At 46.3% G+C, this 19,126-nt stretch overlaps 1 protein-coding gene across 2 annotated transcripts in view; it reads left to right on the forward strand.

The window, feature by feature from the left end:
- The window catches only part of LOC130356595 (uncharacterized), a 164,370-nt gene that overhangs the window by 96,471 nt on the left and 48,773 nt on the right, over positions 1-19,126 (forward strand). Inside the window, exon 8 of one of the 2 annotated variants that reach the window (XM_056558346.1) lies at positions 3,416-3,646. The exons of the other annotated variant lie outside the window; for it this stretch is intronic. The gene's annotated coding sequence lies outside the window, so the exon portion shown is untranslated. Of the gene's footprint in view, positions 1-3,415; positions 3,647-19,126 lie in introns of those variants that run through there. 2 annotated transcript variants of the gene reach the window in all.

A 19,126-nucleotide genomic window follows, 5' to 3' on the forward strand; every position in this document is an offset into this window, starting at 1 on the left:
TTAAATCTTGAGCTGTCATCTCCATTATAAACATTATAATTGGATGACATAATCTATAGTGACAGTAACTGCAGTAATTTGCACAGTAAAAAACAAATTATTTATTATTCATTTATTAAAGTATAGCAGGAATAAAATAAAACCAGAATTTGAATAAGCAAAGTAAAACTTTTAACAAAATATTTTTTTTAATGATAGTGTTGTCCATGGCAATTCTGTCATGTGTCCGTTGTCCATATCATTTTTTATGTCTTGGTACCATATCCCTTAAAGGGGTATTCCGGTGGGAACATTTTTTTTAATCAACTGGTGCCAGAAAGTTAAACAGATTTGTAAATTACTTCTATTTAAAAATCTTAACTCTTTTTGAATTTCTTCTCTGTCTGACCACAGTGCTCTCTGCTGACACCTCTGTCCAGGTCAGGAACTGTCCAGAGCAGGAGAGGTTTGCTATGGGGATTTGCTTCTGCTCTGAAGAGTTCTTGAATTGGACAGAGGTGTCAGCAGAGAGCACTGTGGTCAAACAGAAAAGAAATTCAAAAAGAAAAGAACCTTCTCTGAAGCATACAGCAGCTAATAAGTACTGGATGGATTAAGATTTTTAAATAGAAGTAATTTACAAATCTTTTTAACTTTCTGGTACCAGTCGATTTAACCTCTTAAGGACCAAGGACGTACCGGTACATTCTGAGTCCGCTCCCGTTCTATAATGCGGGGCCACGACGTTGCTCCGCGTCATAGCGGGTCGGGCACGGCCGGAACCCGTGGCTAATAGCTATTAACCCTTTAGACGCGGCGTTTAAAGTTGAATGCCGCGTCTAAAGTGAAACTAAAACGTTGCCGGCTAGCTCAGGGGGCTGTTCGGGATCGCTGTGGTGAAATCGCGCCATCCCGAACAGCTGAGACACAGCAGGAGGGTCCCTTACCTTGCCTCCTGGTGTCCGATCGCCAAATGACTGCTTCCAAGCGGCATAATCATTCAAGCGGCAGAATCATTGATCAATGGTTTCCTAACCATTGAACAATGTAAAAGATCAGTGTGTGCAGTGTTATAGCCCCCTATGGGAGCTAAAACATTGCAAAAAAAAAAAAAAAGTGAAAAAAAAAGTGAATAAAGATCATTTAACCCCTTCCCTAATAAAAGTTTAAATCACCACCCTTTTCCCATTTAAAAAAAAAAAAAAAACTGTGTAAATAAAAATAAACATATGGGGTATCGCCGCGTGCAGAAATGTCCATTTATGTGGGACCAATTGTACTTTGTCTTTGTTTATTTTTCTATAACATATGCTCCAAAATGGGAAAAAAAAAATTTGTGAGGTGAAATTGAAAAAAAAACCAACCATCCGGCGTCAAAATAGAGACACTGGATGATTGTGAACTGTCCCATTCAAAAGACAGGAGGGAAACTATGCCGGATGCTGGACATATGTGAACACAGCTTAGTTACTGCTTCCCATGACGTACATGTACGTCACAGTAAGTAAAGGACATCAGAAAGTGTGAGATGCTTAGACAAAGGAACATAATCACTATGGATAGAACTGGGGTCTCATGCAAATAGGAAAACATGGGATTTGTGCTAATTGATATTTAGACTGAAGTAGAAACCAAATAGGTCTATTGAAGTCAAAAATGTCTGTACCGATTGGTTTGGGTCATCAAGATACAGCAACTTGTGATCAGCAAACATAATTTCAGCATTATAAACGGTCACTGTCATAGGCGTGCGCATGGGGTGTGCACACCCTAATGAAGCCCAGGGGGGCATCCAAGGCCACCACTGAGCAGCTCGCAGAGGACCCCCCCCCCCCCCCCCCCCCGTCACATTCGGGACATCTCTGTGTCCCGAAATATCTTTTTAGGACACAAGGATGTCCCGGTTACCTTTCTACAGCGGCCCCCGTGTTAACTTTAAAAACACAGGGGCCGCCGGGAAGTCATTGACGTCCCGTGCGTGCGCCCATAGCAACGGAGGAGCGGAGATTCAAGGAAGAGGATGCGCGCACCGGCCGGAATGGTAAGTGACCAACACGAGCTGGCAGCACATCGTCTTCAGTGTTCCGACCACCGGTCCTCCAGTCCCGGGACCTACTGCTATGGTCTATAGGCCATAGCAGTAGATCGTGACCCCTGACCGGAGGACCGGTGGTCGGAACACTGAAGTGGGGCAGTACACAGACATACAGCCTCCAGCCATACACTGTATATGGCTGAAGGCTGTATGTCTGTGGGGAAACTGTACTGCACCTAATGTGGGGAGCTATACTGCACCTAATGTGGGGGAAATATACTGCACCTAATGTGGGGGAACATTACTGCATCTAATGTGGAAAGATATACTGCACCTAATGTGGAGAAAACTATACTGCACCTAATGTGGGGGAACTGTACTGCACCTAATGTGGAAAGATATACTGCACCTAATGTGGAGAAAACTATACTGCACCTAATGTGGGGAGCTATACTGCACCTAATGTGGGGGACTATACTGCACCTAATGTGGGGGACTGTACTGCACCTAATGTGGGGGACTGCACTGCACCTAATGTGGGGCAACTATACTTCACCTAATGTGGGGGGACTGTACTGCACCTAATGTGGGGAACTATACTGCACCTAATGTGGGGAACTATACTGCACCTAATGTGGGGGAACTATACTGCACCTAATGTAGGGGAACTGTACTGCACATAATGTGGGGAACTATACTACACCTAATGTGGGGGAACTGTACTGCACTTAATGAAGGGGAACTGTACTGGTGCAGTACAGTTCCCCCACATTAGGTGCAGTACAGTTCCCCCACATTAGGTGCAGTACAGTTCCCCCACATTAGGTGCAGTACAGTTCCCCCTCATTAGGTGCAGTACAGTTCCCCTTCATTAGGTGCAGTACAGTTCCCCCACATTAGGTGCAGTACAGTTCCCCCACATTAGGTGGCACCTAATGTGGGGGAACTGAACTGCACCTAATGTGGGGGAACTGTACTGCCAAGCTAATGTGGGGGAACTGTACTGCAAACCTAATGTGGGGGAACTGTACTGCCAACCTAATGTGCGGGGACTTATACTGCCAACCTAATGTGGTGGGACTTATACTGCACCTAATGTGGCGGGACTTATACTGCACCTAATGTGGCGGGACTTATACTGCACCTAATGTGGGGGGACTTATACTGCACCTAATGTGCGGGAACTATACTGCACCTAATGTGGGGGAACTATACTAACTGTGTGTATGTGTGCGTATATATACATATATATATGCAAGCGCGCGGCGTGAGTTTGTGCTTTAGGGTGCACACCCTAATGCAATAGGCTGCGCACGCCTATGGTCACTGTATAGTACTGTTGTATAAACCATGCTTGTTTACATATACATTAAGCATCTCTCTTGTTTATGTCTGTCATAGCAGCAGGACAACGAAAATGACGGTGGTACCAGATCTGATAAATTAGGAAACACAGCGTCTGTTGAACACCATTGACTATAATGGCGTCTGGTGGGTCTCCAGTATTATGTCTGACAAAAACTCTGCTGCTGGAATCTGCTCCTAAAGGAACCTCTGATGCAGAGATAAACAGGATCTAATATGCTTGCCTAGAAGTGGTTACTTCTTACTGCAATAGCAAATAGAAATAGCTTTCAATGGGATCCTGCTGCTCTGTGCTATCTATGGAGATGACGCATGTCCACGTGGGCCTACCACAGATGATTTTGGTTAGCGCCTGCTGCAAGCAGAATTCTGCCTGCTGAATTTCTTCAGTGTGGAGCCTTAGAGTCTATTTACTAGTTATCATAGGTTTTCTGATTTTCCTAAAGCTCTTGCTAATCTTAAGGTGAATGAGAAAATTATCTTAAAATGGTCAGGAATCAAAACAAGTTTATTAGAAAGTTGTCACAAGCGCCCTTGAGTATTTTGAGCAGTGATTTCAGTTCCTGAAACCCAACCAGGGTTTTGTTTTTACAAAGACAGTAGCTGAAAGAACTTCTTCTTTTAGTCTGGTTTTACACACACAATGGGGGAAAAATGTAAAAACCTGTGTAATTTTTTGTTACAGTTATATTAATCATGTCTTTTTTCTCACCACACTTTTGTTGCCTGGTAATACAGTATCTCACATAGAGATATTCTCACATTTTTGTAAATATTTTATTTTATCTTTTCATGTAACTACACTAAAGAAATGACACTGCTACAATGTAAAGTAGTGAGCCTGGTAGTCATGTGGTTCACTATTGTTATAAGATCTTAGGTGTGAATAGGGGGCAGGTGTCTTAACGGAAAACGGTCACCCATTCACCCGCACTATAACCTGATACACCGGAATATAGTGCGGGTGAACAAGAGACCGATGCGAGGTCTCAGATTGCTATACCTACCTGCAGTCCGGAGCCCCAATTATCCAAACATTCCCTTCCTCCTGCGCTGCTTTTCGCTTTGAGGTGGGCCCACCAGCTAGATTTAAATATTCATAAGTGCCGGTCACATGAGCACACCGTAGGCACGAGCGCTCACGTAACAAGTGCATATGAATATTTAAATCTAGCCGGCGGGCCCACCTCAAAGCACAAGTCAGCGCTGGAAGAGGGGAACCTTTGGAGGATCGGGGTTCCGGGCTGAAGGTAGGTATAGCAGTCCTAGACCCCGCATCGGTCTCCTGTTCACCCGCACTATATTCCGGTGTATCGGGTTATAGTGCTGGTGAACGGGTAAGCATTTTCCTTAAAGTTGCCAGTCTTACACTCTGATACAGATATACACTCTGATACAGATATACAGATCACTGGAAGTTGCAAAGAACTCGGGTAAAAAATTCTTTCTCTACATAAAGGGAGGTGCGAAACGGCACTGTCGACCGCTAGTGTAGCCCTGCTGCTATATGTCTGTCCGTCCTGCACTGAACCGCTAATGTCTGTTTTATTGCCTACAATAAATCTTTGCTGCAAGATCTTCTTTATTGTGAGTGCCCTATTAATATTGTTACATGCTGGACTTTGTACAGATTGAGCATACATCCACTACTTTGGATGTCATGCAGTCCTCCGGTGCCTCTGGTGTCCCGCTCTGTCCCTGGCTGTGCTCCTCTTCCTCTCAGAAATTGCCAGGGCCCGTTGTGTCACACTGCCCCTGAGCCAATTACTGGCCGAGGCAGGACATCGCCGCGGTCTGAGATTGGATGAGGGACAGTGTGACACTACGGGACCTGACATCACTTCAGACTAAAGTGTCACAATTTCTAAGAAGAAGAGGAGCGCTGCCGGAGACTGGAATGGGAGATCAGTGGCACCGCTAGAGTGTCAGAGTTAAGAAAACATTTTTTTTGTATACTATACAGTGGGAAAAGTTGGAAAAAAAGTCCTACTGCTGGACAACCCCTTTAATTCCTTAAGGACTTAGGACGTATGAGTACGTCCTAAGTCTGGTCCCTGTCTGTAACGCATGGTACCGGCGCCTATTCACAGCCGGGACCCGCGGCTAATAGTGCGCGGCCGCGATTGTTCAGCCACACGCTATTAACCCTTCCGATGCGGTGCTCAAAGCTGAGCGCCGTATCGAAAGTGATATTAAATGCTTCCTGGCTGCTCAGTCGGGGTGATCGGGGTCATCGCGATAAAATCGCGATGCCCCGATCAGCTAGGCGGAGAGAAGAAGGTCCCTACCTTCTTCCGTCGGCGTCCCGGCTCTGATTGATTGCTCCATGCCTGAGTTACAGGCTGGAGCAATCAACCGCCGATTACACAGCTTGTTGCCATGCAACGGCAAGGCAACAATCTGTGTATGCAATCAGACATTGCAAGCTCATAGGTCCCTATAGGAACTATGAGCTCGCAAAATAAAAATGTAAAAAAAAGTTAACCCTTTCAGGTATTCCCTTCTGAATTAAAAGTTTAAATCACCTGGTATTTCCTAGTAACAAAATAAAACAGTGTAAATAAACATAAAAATAAACATATGTGGTATCGCCGTGTGCGGAAATGTCCGAATTATAAAAATATACTGCTTTTAAAACCGCATGTTCAATGGCGCACACGCAAAAAAATTGCAAAGTCCAAAATAGCGCATTTTTGATCACTTTTTATACCACAAAAAAGTGAATAAAAAGTGATCAAAAAGTCTGATCAGAACAAAAATGGTACCGCTAAAAACTTCATATCACGCTAAAAACTTCAGATTTATGATTTTTATGAATATGAGGAGGTTGTAAACATTAACACGTATTGTACTGCAGATACCAATAATATATAGTAAATGACATAAGAGGCAGTGTGACACTATGTGACCTGATGTCACTCCATGCCAGGGCGTCACGATTTCTAAGAGGAAGAGGAGCGCTGCCAGAGACCGGAGTGGGACACCGGAGGCACCGCTAGTGTTTTGGAGGTAAGTAAAATTTCATTTTTTTATATACAGTGGGCACAGTTAGGGAAAAAAAACTCTCGCTGGACAACCCCTTTAACCCCTTAAGGACCAGGCACTTTTTGGCCTTAAAGGGGTACTCCACCCCAAGACATCTTATCCCCTATCCAAAGGATAGGGAATACGATGTCAGATCGCCGCGGTCCCACTGCTGGGGACCCCCGGGATCGCCGCTGCGGCACCGCGCTATCATTACTGCACAGAGCGAGTTCGCTCTGTGCGTAATGACGTGCGATACAGAGGACTCAGCAGCGTGACATCATAGCTCCGCCCCTTGTGACATCATGGCCCGCCCCCTTAATGCAAGTCTATGGCAGGGGGCGTGACGACCGCCACGCCCCCTCCCATAGACTTTGTATTGAGGGGGGCGGGCCATGACATAACGAGGGGCGGAGCCATGACGTAACAATGCTCTGGCCCCTGTATTGCCCGTCATTACGCACAGAGCGAACTCACTCTGTGCAGTAATGATAGCGCGGTTCTGCAGCGGCGATCTTGGGGGGTCCCCAGCAGCAGGACCACGGCGATCTGACATCTTATCCCCTATCCTTTGGATAGGGGATAAGATGTCTAGGGGAAGAGTACCCCTTTAAGGACCAGGCCAATTTTATTTTTGCATTTTCGTTTTTTCCTCCTCGCCTTCTAAAAATCATAACTCTTTTATATTTTCATCCACAGACCCATATGAGGGCTTTTTTTTTTGTGTCACCAATTTTACTTTATAATGACATCCCTTATTTTACCATAAAATGTACGGCACAACCCAAAAAATATTATTTATGTGGGAAAATTGAAAAGAAAATAGCAATTTAGCAAATTTTGGAAGGTTTTGTTTTCACGGTGTACACGTTATGGTAAAAATGACATGTTTTCTTTATTCTGTGGGTTAATATGATTAAAATAATACCCATGATACATGCTTTTCTATGATTCTATCGCTTAAAAAAAATCTCTAACTATTTTAACAAAATTTGTATGTTTGAAATTGCCTATTTTGACCAGACTGCTGAGACACAATTAGCTCCTAGCAGGCTATAACTACCCCTCCCCCTTATTACAATAATTAATTAAATAATAACTGATACAACAACAATTTAACTTTTCCGTGGGTGGGAATCGGCCACAGCTTTATTTATAAAATTACTTATATAAATAACAATTTAACTGTAACAAAGACACCGATTGGCTTCTTACCAACCCGAGAGGTGCTGCCACACTGTCCTGTGTGGAGGTCTACCCCGGGTTGACCCCGCTTTCACCGTCTTCTTACCGCCAAGCTGTGACTTACAATAAACAAAGATACAAAAAGGGAGGGAGGGTGGGCAAAACTCCGGGTCCTGGGCAGATTGAGGGGGGAAGGGAGGCACCACAGCTATAAATACCCAGGGGAGGGCCCCTGAAAGCCCGGGAAACTATTAGACCCCTGATTGGTGCACTCCTTCCCCCCTACCCATGGGACATACCACTGTAGCCACTGGGAAGTTTTACAGGCGGGGGAGGGGGCTAAAAAACCTTGCCTGTACATTTCTTAACCCCTTAACTGCTCACCAGTCAGGGGGCAAGCTAGTTATGCACAGCTTGCCCCTCCAGACTGCTGAGACACAATTAGCTCCTAGCAGGCTATAACTACCCCTCCCCCTTATTACAATAATTAATTAAATAATAACTGATACAACAACAATTTAACTTTTCCGTGGGTGGGAATCGGCCACAGCTTTATTTATAAAATTACTTATATAAATAACAATTTAACTGTAACAAAGACACCGATTGGCTTCTTACCAACCCGAGAGGTGCTGCCACACTGTCCTGTGTGGAGGTCTACCCCGGGTTGACCCCGCTTTCACCGTCTTCTTACCGCCACGGAGGAGACCAGTTAGCCCTACACTGGGCTCCGACCCCCACCCAAGAGAAACTGGATAGCCAACACCTGGGGCCACCTCAGCCCCCCGGCACACCCAAAACATTTCCTCTCCAGGAAATCCGCCCAACACATTTCCTCTCCAGGAAATCCGCTCAACACATTTCCTCTCCAGGAAATCCGCCCAACACATTTCCTCTCCAGGAAATCCGCTCAACACATTTCCTCTCCAGGAAATCCGCTCAACACATTTCCTCTCCAGGAAATCCGCTCAACACATTTCCTCTCCAGGAAATCTGAGGTACCTGCCACCAGGACCATTTTTTAATTTTTAATTTTTTTAATTTTTTTTTATTTTTAATTTTAAATAACCCGTGTGAACTTCTCTCTCAGACTCGCCCATACACCGAAGAGTGCTGCAGCACTCGCACCACCTTGTGGAAAGCCGCTCTTTAAACAAAAACACACATGGGAAAGATCAAACTGGGCGAAAATAGCAACATAACATGCAGAACGCCCGCGCCCCACGTGCAGCGCTACCCTCTCCGGAAACCCCATCCACCTCCGCCGGCCCCGATACAAAAGAGAGCAAACCCCGAACTCACAAAACAGTCATGGAGCACGAGCTGCGTCTCCCGGATCGCCTAAACAGTCTCGGACCGACGGGCCTTTTTTTTTTTTTTATTTTTTTTTTATTTTTTTTTATTTTAAACTTTTTCCATGAAATGCAAAAAATAGGCACCCAAAAACACGGACACCCAAGTCCCATGGAAGGAGACGAGGAGAAAGAAAAAGTGCCCCAACCACATAGCCCTGAAAAAAGCTAGCGCAAAATCTCGGATCAGAAAAATTACGCAAAACGAAAACCAAAAACCCGACCCGCAGCCGCCACCAAGCGACCCAAAAATGATAGGAGAAAACCGGTCGCCGACAGCAAGGCCACCCACTCGTGGGCCCAGCCCCTAGGTATACACCACCTGCAAAGCAGAAAGAAAATCACCCCCTGCCATGTGCCGTGCGCCAACCGCACCCCACTGGATCGCAGCACAGCGGGAAAGCCAACCAACTTTTTTATTTTTTTAATTTTTTAATTTTTTTATTTATTTATTTATTTATTTATTTATTTTTTTTTTTTATAGGTGATTCACATTAACAGGTGAAGATCCCAGCATCACATACTCAGAATGTTATTTGGATACACTGAGAACACTGCCCAAATCTCGAAACTCCTAGGAGAGGTGACACAGCAGATAACTTCCGTTATCACATCCTATTAAAACGAAACAGTAAATCAAACATCAGAGCCTTATAAGGTTACATCAAGGGGCATTCCAGGTATGGAAACCAAAATTTTTAATTTTTTTATTTTTTTTTTAAGTTTATATCCGCCGTCCACAGACCCTCTGGAACCTCCGGGACCCTCCTCGACTGTAGACATCCCTGCCTCCACACCAACACTAACCACTCGCAAGCGCCGTACCGTGAGTGCGACCAAACCGCAGGAGCCACCAAAGCGGACCAAGAATTACACCACTCTCCCCAAGGACCCACGGGCCGGCCGCACAAGCAAACCTCCGGAACTACAGCCAGAGAAAACGGGACAAAACGTCAACACCCAATACCGACCCCAGGGAGCGTAGCCCTGAAAGAAATCGTAACTCCAAACAGCGAAGCACTAGATGCAACAGGCAGAGCACAGGAAGAAAACACGCCCCCTGATCACTCAAATCACACACCAGAAAAGAAGAAAAGCATCACAAAAGTAGCGCGCAACCAAGCACAGGGGCCATGCCAACCCACACAGTAACGTTACAAGTCTAAAACATGAGCTGCCGAAGCAAGCACCCAAAGTCCCACAACCAACACCAAGGGAAAAGCTCAAACAAAACCCCAAGCATGGCAGAAACCCACCGCAGCACCACTGGAAAACCAAACACCACACCAACAACCGACCCAACCAGCCACAACAGAGAACAGAGCGAGCTCCCCGTGCGCTGCAATGGGGAACTGAAAGCAGGCCAGTCCACTGCCCAACTCCTTAAAAAACCCCAACCAACCGAAATGTCAGCCCATAGCGTACCAGGGGCACATATGCGGGGGCACAAATACCAGACACCCTCGGTGGCCAGAGACAACCTGCAGGAAAAAACTCCGCCCAGAACCATAATCCATGCGGAACATACAGTAAACCAGCAAGGACCGGAACAGGGGCACCTAGCGAGCCCCGAGGAAACCAAAACAGAGAACATGCAAACACTCCCTGTACACAGGAAAACTGCAGACCAACGCCACACGGCATGCGGAAGACTACAACAAACCACACCCCAACAAGCGTAGAGCACAGGAGAATCCCCCTCTGGAAAAACCACCACAAACAGAAGAACCCACAAGGAAAGACAAACTGAAACCCAAGCAAAACCTACCCACCGCCACATCAGCTAAAGCACCCAGCACGACATACAGGAGTCCCATGCCTACCAGAGATCGGGAGCAAAACAGGAGAAAACATCAGACAATACACTAGGACAAACAGAGCAGCGGAGAGGGACTACAACTAGTGACGGAGAGAAACACCAAACCAAGGGGGGAGAAAACCAAAAGAAACAAAACCGTAACTGGGTGCCACCGATTCAGGATAAGGAACAAGCCTCAGGAGCTAAGTCCACAAAAACCAGCCACACCAAAGCACCCCGTCAAGAAGAGACGTACCCAACTCACAACCAGAGACCAACATAGACATACAACTATATCCGAGACCCAAACCCACCAAACACACAGGAACAAAAGGCGGATACTACCCTGAACAGCCATAAGCACACTAACCAGGGAAGGAGAGGGCACCAACCCAGCCTAGCCAGCTGAAGACAACTGGCCTGCCAAAACCCCAAGAGCAGGCACGAAAATAGAGCCACCCCTGCCCCCCGCAACAGAACGCTCACTAAGTCCAGAAGATGGAGAAGGCACAAAAGATGGAGGAACCACTTCACCACCGCAGGCGCGGGACAAGGCACGCTGGAGACCACCTGGTTGCGGGTACTCTGCCGCCGCCCGGAATGGCGCCGGGAAACCAGCAGCAGAGGAGAGGTGATGGAGGGTTTGGGGTGCAGTGGCTGCAAGAACCATGCGCCGTGATCTGAAGTTTACAGCGGTACCATTGTCGTGTCAATTAGAGTTGTGATTATTTCTTCTTTTTTTTTTTTTTTTTGTATAAAAAGCGACCAAAATACGCTATATGGAACTGTAGAATATATATATGTAATTATTAATTTGCGCTTACACCGCAAACCATGCAATCAAATGAGGATGTATAACTTGATAGTTCGGACATTGACGCACGTGGCCTTTGATACCACATGCGTATGTGCATTGAAATCTATATAGTTTGTACTTTTTCATATCATTGTAATTTATTATTTATAATTTTTTATTTATGTATTTATTTATACATTTTTTTTTTTTTTTTAATTCATTTATTTATTCATGAATTTTTATTTATTTATTTATTTATTTATTTATTTTTTTTTTGGCGCGTACGCCATTGAAGGAGTACTGCAATCGAAGATATATTTAAATAGTACGGACATGTACGCAAGCAGCGATACCGTATAGGTGTATATGCTTGATGTAATACAGATATTTATATTTTATTTAATCATTTTATTTTATTTATTCAGTTATTTAGTAATTTATTTATTTATTCATTTTTTTATTATTTATTTATTTATTTTTTATTTATTTTTTATGTACGGGGGGGGGGGGGGGGAGTAGTGATCCAACGTTTAATGGCAAGGGTTAAATTGATCTTCATAATTTTTTTTTTTTTTTTTTTTTTTTTTTTTTTGTGTGTGTGTGCAATGCTATAGCTCCCATAGGGAGCCACAACACTGCACACACAGTACCTAACACAGATCACTTGCCATGTGTTAACATGGCAATGATCTGGGTCATCGGTGATTGATTGCTCAAGCCTGAATTTCAGGCTTGGAGCAATCAATCCACGAGCGGACGCGCAGGAGGCAGGTAAGTGACCCTCCTGCTGCGTTCCAGCTGACCGGGACATCGCGATTAATCGCGATGGTCCCGATCAGCCCGACTGAGCAGCCGGGACTCCCATACACACATTCAGATGCGGCGATCAACTTTGATCGCCGCATCCAAAAAGGTAATGCCGGACATCTGCCCGATCGGCGATGTCCGGCATTAGCATGGGTCCTGGTTGCTAATAGCAACCGGGACCCCGCGGCTATGATGCGCGCTCAACTTGTGATCGCGCATAATAGCTAGGGACACGCAAATGGACGTTAATAAACGTCCATTTGCGCAAGCCCGCAAAAAAAAAAAAAAAAAAAAAAAAAAAACAGCAGCAGCCACCCAGGGGGCCGCCACTGCAGCGGAGGGGACTGTAACGGGGGAAAGAGGCAAAGCGCGCTCAAAAGGAGCACGCATGGGAAGGGGGCTCAGGGCCAGGTAAGAGGACTGAAGGAACGGGCAGAGAAAAGGATGAATGGAAGGGACAGGAGATTAACGGAACGGGCAGGAGATTAACGGAACGGGCAGGAGATGAAAGGAACGGGACAGGGAAGGGGATTAAAGGAACGGGCAGGACAGGGGGAAGGAGAGCGGGACTGTGAGAGGTCCGCCAGCCTCCCGAACCCAACGCCAGGGTGCAACAGCCAGGGTGCAACAGGAGGGGAGGACAGCTCAGCCACAAGCGAGCATGCCAGCCCTCACCCTCCTGCTCCATCCAGGCCATAAATAAAAGGAAGACACATACCAGCCAGCAGTCAAAACTCCGGGTCCTGGGCAGATTGAGGGGGGAAGGGAGGCACCACAGCTATAAATACCCAGGGGAGGGCCCCTGAAAGCCCGGGAAACTATTAGACCCCTGATTGGTGCACTCCTTCCCCCCTACCCATGGGACATACCACTGTAGCCACTGGGAAGTTTTACAGGCGGGGGAGGGGGCTAAAAAACCTTGCCTGTACATTTCTTAACCCCTTAACTGCTCACCAGTCAGGGGGCAAGCTAGTTATGCACAGCTTGCCCCTCCACCTATGGGCTAATTTTTTGCTGTAGTTTTTATCGGTACCACTTTTGCTTAGGTTTTACTTTTTATAAATTTTTTATAAATTTATTGGGAATAAAATGTGACATAAATGCATCAATTTGGGAATTTTTTTTCTTCACGCTTACGCCATTCACCATACGGGATAATTAACAATAGATTTGGATAGTTCACACTTTTACACACGCGATACCAAATATGTTTATGAAATTTTTTTTTTTACGCTTTGTTGAGGGTAAAATGTGAAAAATGGATGATTTACATTTTTATTGGGGGAGGGGATTTTTCAAATGTTTTAACTTTTTTTCTTGCACTTTCTTACTTTTTTTTTTTTACACTTTAATAGTCCCCATAGGGATTGCTAATACTGTTCAGTGCTATGCATAGGGCATAGCACTGATCAGTGTTATCGGTGATCTTCTGCTCTTGTCTGCTCGATCTCAGACCAGAGCAGAAGACCCCCGGAGATGGACAGAGATCCCCACGGCAGCGCTGCAGGCGATCTGATCATCCATTTAAAGTACCGCACTGCCGCAGATGCCGTGATCTGTATTGATCATGGCATCTGAGGGGTTAATGGCAGACATCCATGCGATCGCAGATGTCCGCCATTACAGGTGGGTCTCTGGCTGCTGATAGCAACTGGGACCTGCCACGCATGACGTGAACATCGGTCCGGTGCTCGCAGTCATGGCGGTAAATGTACGTCATGGCACGTTAAGTACCACGGCACCATGACGTACATTTACGTCCATTGTCATTAAGGGGTTAAAGATGCAATATGTAACCATAGGGGAAAAAATAAATAAAAAGTCAAATTTTTGTTTCATTTTTACACAATTACGAAGGTTACATTTTGCACCAGAATTTCCATGTTGAGTATGAGCCTTTGAAAATGTGCAACAGTTTGGGCACGATGCTCAGTAAAAAGTGGCACAAAAAGTTTTGAATATGTCTTCTAGAGATGGGCGAATTCTTCAAAAATTCAATTCGACCGATTTGCCGAATTCTCTGTAAAAATTTGGTTCGATTCAAATATATTTGCGGTGAATCGCTGTTAAAAACGGATATTTCCAGGCTACAGAGAGCCTCAATAGGGGTGTAGAACCCTTTGCCTTGCCATAACATGCATAGAGAGCGTGCTGGTTTAGTGAGAATACTGTTCTGTCCCTGCCTGCACTATGGTTGCTTGCAGTCTTTAAATGGGGAGTGTTTCCTGTGATGATCTCTATTGGCAGACTATGAAACGGTCTCAAAAACTCTCCCTCCCTGCAGTGATGCGGGCTTGAGGTCAATGGATTTCCCCTGTGCTGATCTGTATTGTCAGTAATGCCGATTAGTGACCACACAGTGTCTACTCTCTCTCTAGTCAGAATGAATGCGGGTTTGAGGTGAATGGATTTGCCGCTGTAAAGATCTGTATTGTCAGTAATGAGGATTAGTGCGCACACACATTCTGTGCTCTCTCAGCAAAATGCAAAGGCTGCCGAATATATGGGGCTGTGACATCCCAGGGCTGATTGGCTGCTGATAGGCTGCATGCAGCCATGTGATTCAGGGTGATCCCGCCTTCCCAGACTTCCTTGCCCCATGTCCTCACACATGTAGCCGCCATTTTAGCCCCCTGGCCCGCATAAAATGTAATGAATTAAAGGGGTACTCCGCCCCTGGCATCTTATCCCCTATCCAAAGGATAGGGGATAAGATGTTAGATCGCCGCGGTCCCGTTGCTGGGGACCCTGAGGATCGCCGCTGCAGCACCCCGCCATCATTACTGCGCAGAGCGAGTTTGCTCTGTGCGTAATGACGGGCGATACAGGGGCCAGAGAAGCGTGATGTCATGGCTCCGCCCCTCATGACATCACGGCCCGTCCCCTTAATGCAAGTCTATGGCAGGGGGCGTGACGACCGCCACGCCCCCTCCCTTAGACTTGCATTGACGGGGGCGGGCCGTGATGTCACGAGGGGCGGAGCCTTGATGTAACGATGCTCCGGCCCCTGTATTGCCCGTCATTACGTGCAGAACGATCTCGCTCTGCGCAGTAATGATAGCGGGGTGCTGCAGCAGCGATCCCCGGGGTCCCCAGCAGCGAGACCGAGGCGATCTAACATCTTATCCCCTATCCAAAGGGGAAGTGCGAGGAAATTCGGGTTCATTCAGAATCAAATTTTTCATGAAATTCTGAACAAATTCAAATTCGTCAGCTTCGATTTGCCAATCTCTAATGTCTTCCAGTGTTTTGACACATATTGGACTGTTGCAAAATCTGCATGTATTACATCAAGATTTGGTTGTGGATTTTCTGGGGACATGCTGTGGATTTAACTGCAACAACTCTGTGGAAAATTTGCATGTAGCATGTGTGGATTTTACATTGGTTTATCTACATGAAAAAAAAACTTATCAGAAATTTTACAACATTTACAACTTACACTTTCTGTATCATTGGTGGACAATTTAAAAAAAGGTGTTTGTAGATATCTGTGTATGCAGATTCACAGCAGATTTCACCCTTTGCAATGCTTAAGATTCAATCTATAGATCAAATCTAGAACATTTCCACAATATAATGTGCATGATGTGGATTACAAAATTCCCAATATATGTTGATGCTGATAGTTTTTATCTGATTGACAGGTATGTCCAGGTATGTCAAGATTTAAAGGGGTTATCCACCATAAGGTGAATTTAGTACTTAACTGACAGACAGTAATGGACATGCTTAGGAAGGATCAGTGCTTCTCTTGGGGCTAAATGGATTTGTTGTGCTTCCACTCTAACGCTGCTGATTTATTTTAGTGAAATGGATATTTCCTGTTGAAGTTCCCTTCCTCCAACTACATGTCCCAGAATTCCTTGTTTGTAAGTGTGAGGTCACTTTTCTGCATTCCACACATCAGCCACCCAACCCATTGAACCTTAGGTGTGCCGGCTTCCATGCTCTGCTGTAATTAGGGATGAGCTAATCAAATCTGCCAAATCCGAATTTGTTACAAATTTAAGTAAAAATTTGATTCACAATGAATGCGAATATCACCGTAATTCTATAAGCGAATCGCTTCATTAAACTTCATTTAGTACGGTCCAGGCTCCAGGGCATCTGAAATGGCGGATCCACATGGGGCAAGGAATCCTGGGAAGGCGGGAACAAGGGTAGGCGGAATGACCCTAAATCACATGCAGAATGCAGCCTATCAGCAGCCAGTCACCCCTGTGATGTCACAGCCCTATTTAATCGGCAGCCATATTTCAGCCTGTCACTTCAGCCTTTCACTGCAGAGAGATAGGGACAGACAGCGCTGTGTGTTGCACAGAAAAGCTTTTTTCCAGCAGCGATTCACCTTCTAGTCAAGTCAGCGTTCTATTGCACAGAGAGAGGGACAGAGAGTAGTGTGTTTTGCACAGAAAAGTATTCTTACTGCAGAGATTTACCTCCCAGTCACTGTCTACAGCGTTCTATTACAGAGAAGGACAGAGAGCAGTGTGTTGCACAGAATAGCAACGATTCAACTCAGGCACAAATCCTGCCTAGAAGCACTGATAGGGAAGGGAGTGAGATTGAGAGAGAAAGTGCAATTTTGGGAGTATTACACAGCGACTGTGTGCTGCAGCACTGGTGTGTACTGCTGGTGTTGCGCACTGCTGGTGTACAGCGTACTGTAGCGCATTTTTCTCACCTCATAAGTGCATACCACATACGTACATCTAATTGGTGTGCTATTTTGTTCCTGTTAAAGTCTCAAGGGCCTAGATACTGTAAAAGGCCAAGCAAAAGTACTCATCGGCTGGTGTTGTACACAAATACTTTTTTAAGTGTACTGTAGCACATTTTACTCCCCTCATACTTCATATGAGCACTAAGTATGTCAGGCAGAGAAGTGCCAGGACGTGCACAGAGGAATGGCAGAGGCCTAAATTCATCAGACCAAGGTCGCAGCAGACTGGGGGCGAGTGGCAGCAGGAGTCAAAGCAAGAGGCCTGAGCTCCCTATATGAGCTAGTGGTCGTGTATCGACCAGCAACCCATCTTCCGTCATCGATTTGTTAACACGGTCATCCACATCACACATGTAATCACAAATGACATCTGACACCCCCAGTACACAGTCGGTGGGTTCCTCAGACAACCCTCAGTTGGCATGGCCCGCGAGCAGTCCCTGTCCTCCCATTGCTTCTGTCCTATGCTGTTCCCTCCCCCACAGAAGTATCTTATGCTGTGGGTTCAGCTCCATTATTTAGTGAGAACGATCTAGAGGACATTCAGCAGCTACTGCCCATCCAAAAAATGGAGAAGACATCCGCCGCTTCTTACACTAGGCGAGCAAGTAGTGATGAGGAGAGCGGCGTGGGAGGTGGTGTTGCGAGCCTTCAGACTCCTGAAGCAGACACTGTTGAGGAACCTGAGGAGGACATCAGTGACATGCAGACACAATTCGATGATGATTATGAAGCCAATCGCACTTGGGAGCTGGGTACAGAAGGGGCTTCATCATCATCAGGAGAGGTGGGTTGCAGGTTGCCTGTGAGGCAGCAGCTGAGCCAGCAAGGTGGTAGTATGGTTGGCAGTCCGCATGGTGGCAGAAGTGGAAAGTCTGGAGCCAAACGTGCCCGGGGTAGAACACCTGCTTCGCAGCAGCCTACCTTCCCTAAAGGTAGTAAAACAGTGGTTCCTGGAGTCGGTTGCATAGGGAAGGGAGTGAGATTGAGAGAGAAAGTGGGAAAATCAGCTACTCAGCGGTGTGGCAGTTTTTCATCAAACATCCGGAGGAGGTTAACCTGGCCACATGCAAGATGTGTCAGCAGAAGGTGAAGCGTGGCCAGGGTCCCAATGTTGGCACCACGGCTCTGCGTCAACAGATGCATCGTCACCATAAAGCAGCCTGGGAGAACAGTGGCTCCGATGTAATGGTCCATCCTGCTGCGGCATGCCACTCCCTGTTTCAGCCAAACAAGGCTCCACCACCTAAGCTGAATGGAGCTGTGTGTCATACCCTCCTTCTGTCGCTCCAGATGCTCCCGCTCCTCCTACTTCGAGTCAGTCATTGCGCCAGAAATCCATCGGTGAAGACATTTCCAAGAAAAAACAGTATGCGTCCACTCATCCAACAGAGCAGAAGCTAAAGGTGCTCCTGTCCAAGTTGCTGGTGCTGCAATCCCTCCCTTCAAGTGGTGGACTTTCATAGAACTGATGGCTTGTACCGAGTTGAGGTGGAGAGTGCCAAGCCGTCATTTCTTTGCGAAGAAGGCAGTACCAGCCCTGCACAATTTTGTGGGACAGAAGGTGGGCCAGTCCTTGAGCCTGTCGGTGTGTACCAAAGTGCAAGGCAGCGCCGACGTCTGGAGCTGTAACTACAGTCAGGAACAGTACATGTCCTTTACAGCCCACTGGGTGAATGTGGTTCCTGCACAGCCACAACAACAGCAAATTGGGCAGGTCACACTGCTTTTGCCTCCACACTCTCAGGCCGTTGGTCCTGTGACAGTGTGCGACTCTGCCTCCTCATCCTCCACTGTGTCCTTAGCCTCTACTGCACAGACAAGTCTCAGTGCCCCTCCAGCATACCATTTGTGCAGGGCACGGCGGTGTCACGCTGTTCTTCACATGGTTTGCCTTGGCGAACGGATTAACGCAGGGGAGGAACTGCTAAAAGTCATTCATCAAGAAATCGAATCATGGCTAACTCCATGAAAACTGGAAATGGGAATCATGATGACCGACAACGGGAAGAACATCTTGTCTGTGCTGCTGCGACAAGGAAGCCTGAGATATGCGCCC

The sequence above is a fragment of the Hyla sarda genome, chromosome 2 (assembly GCF_029499605.1).
Source record: "Hyla sarda isolate aHylSar1 chromosome 2, aHylSar1.hap1, whole genome shotgun sequence".
Classification (NCBI taxonomy): domain Eukaryota; kingdom Metazoa; phylum Chordata; class Amphibia; order Anura; family Hylidae; genus Hyla; species Hyla sarda.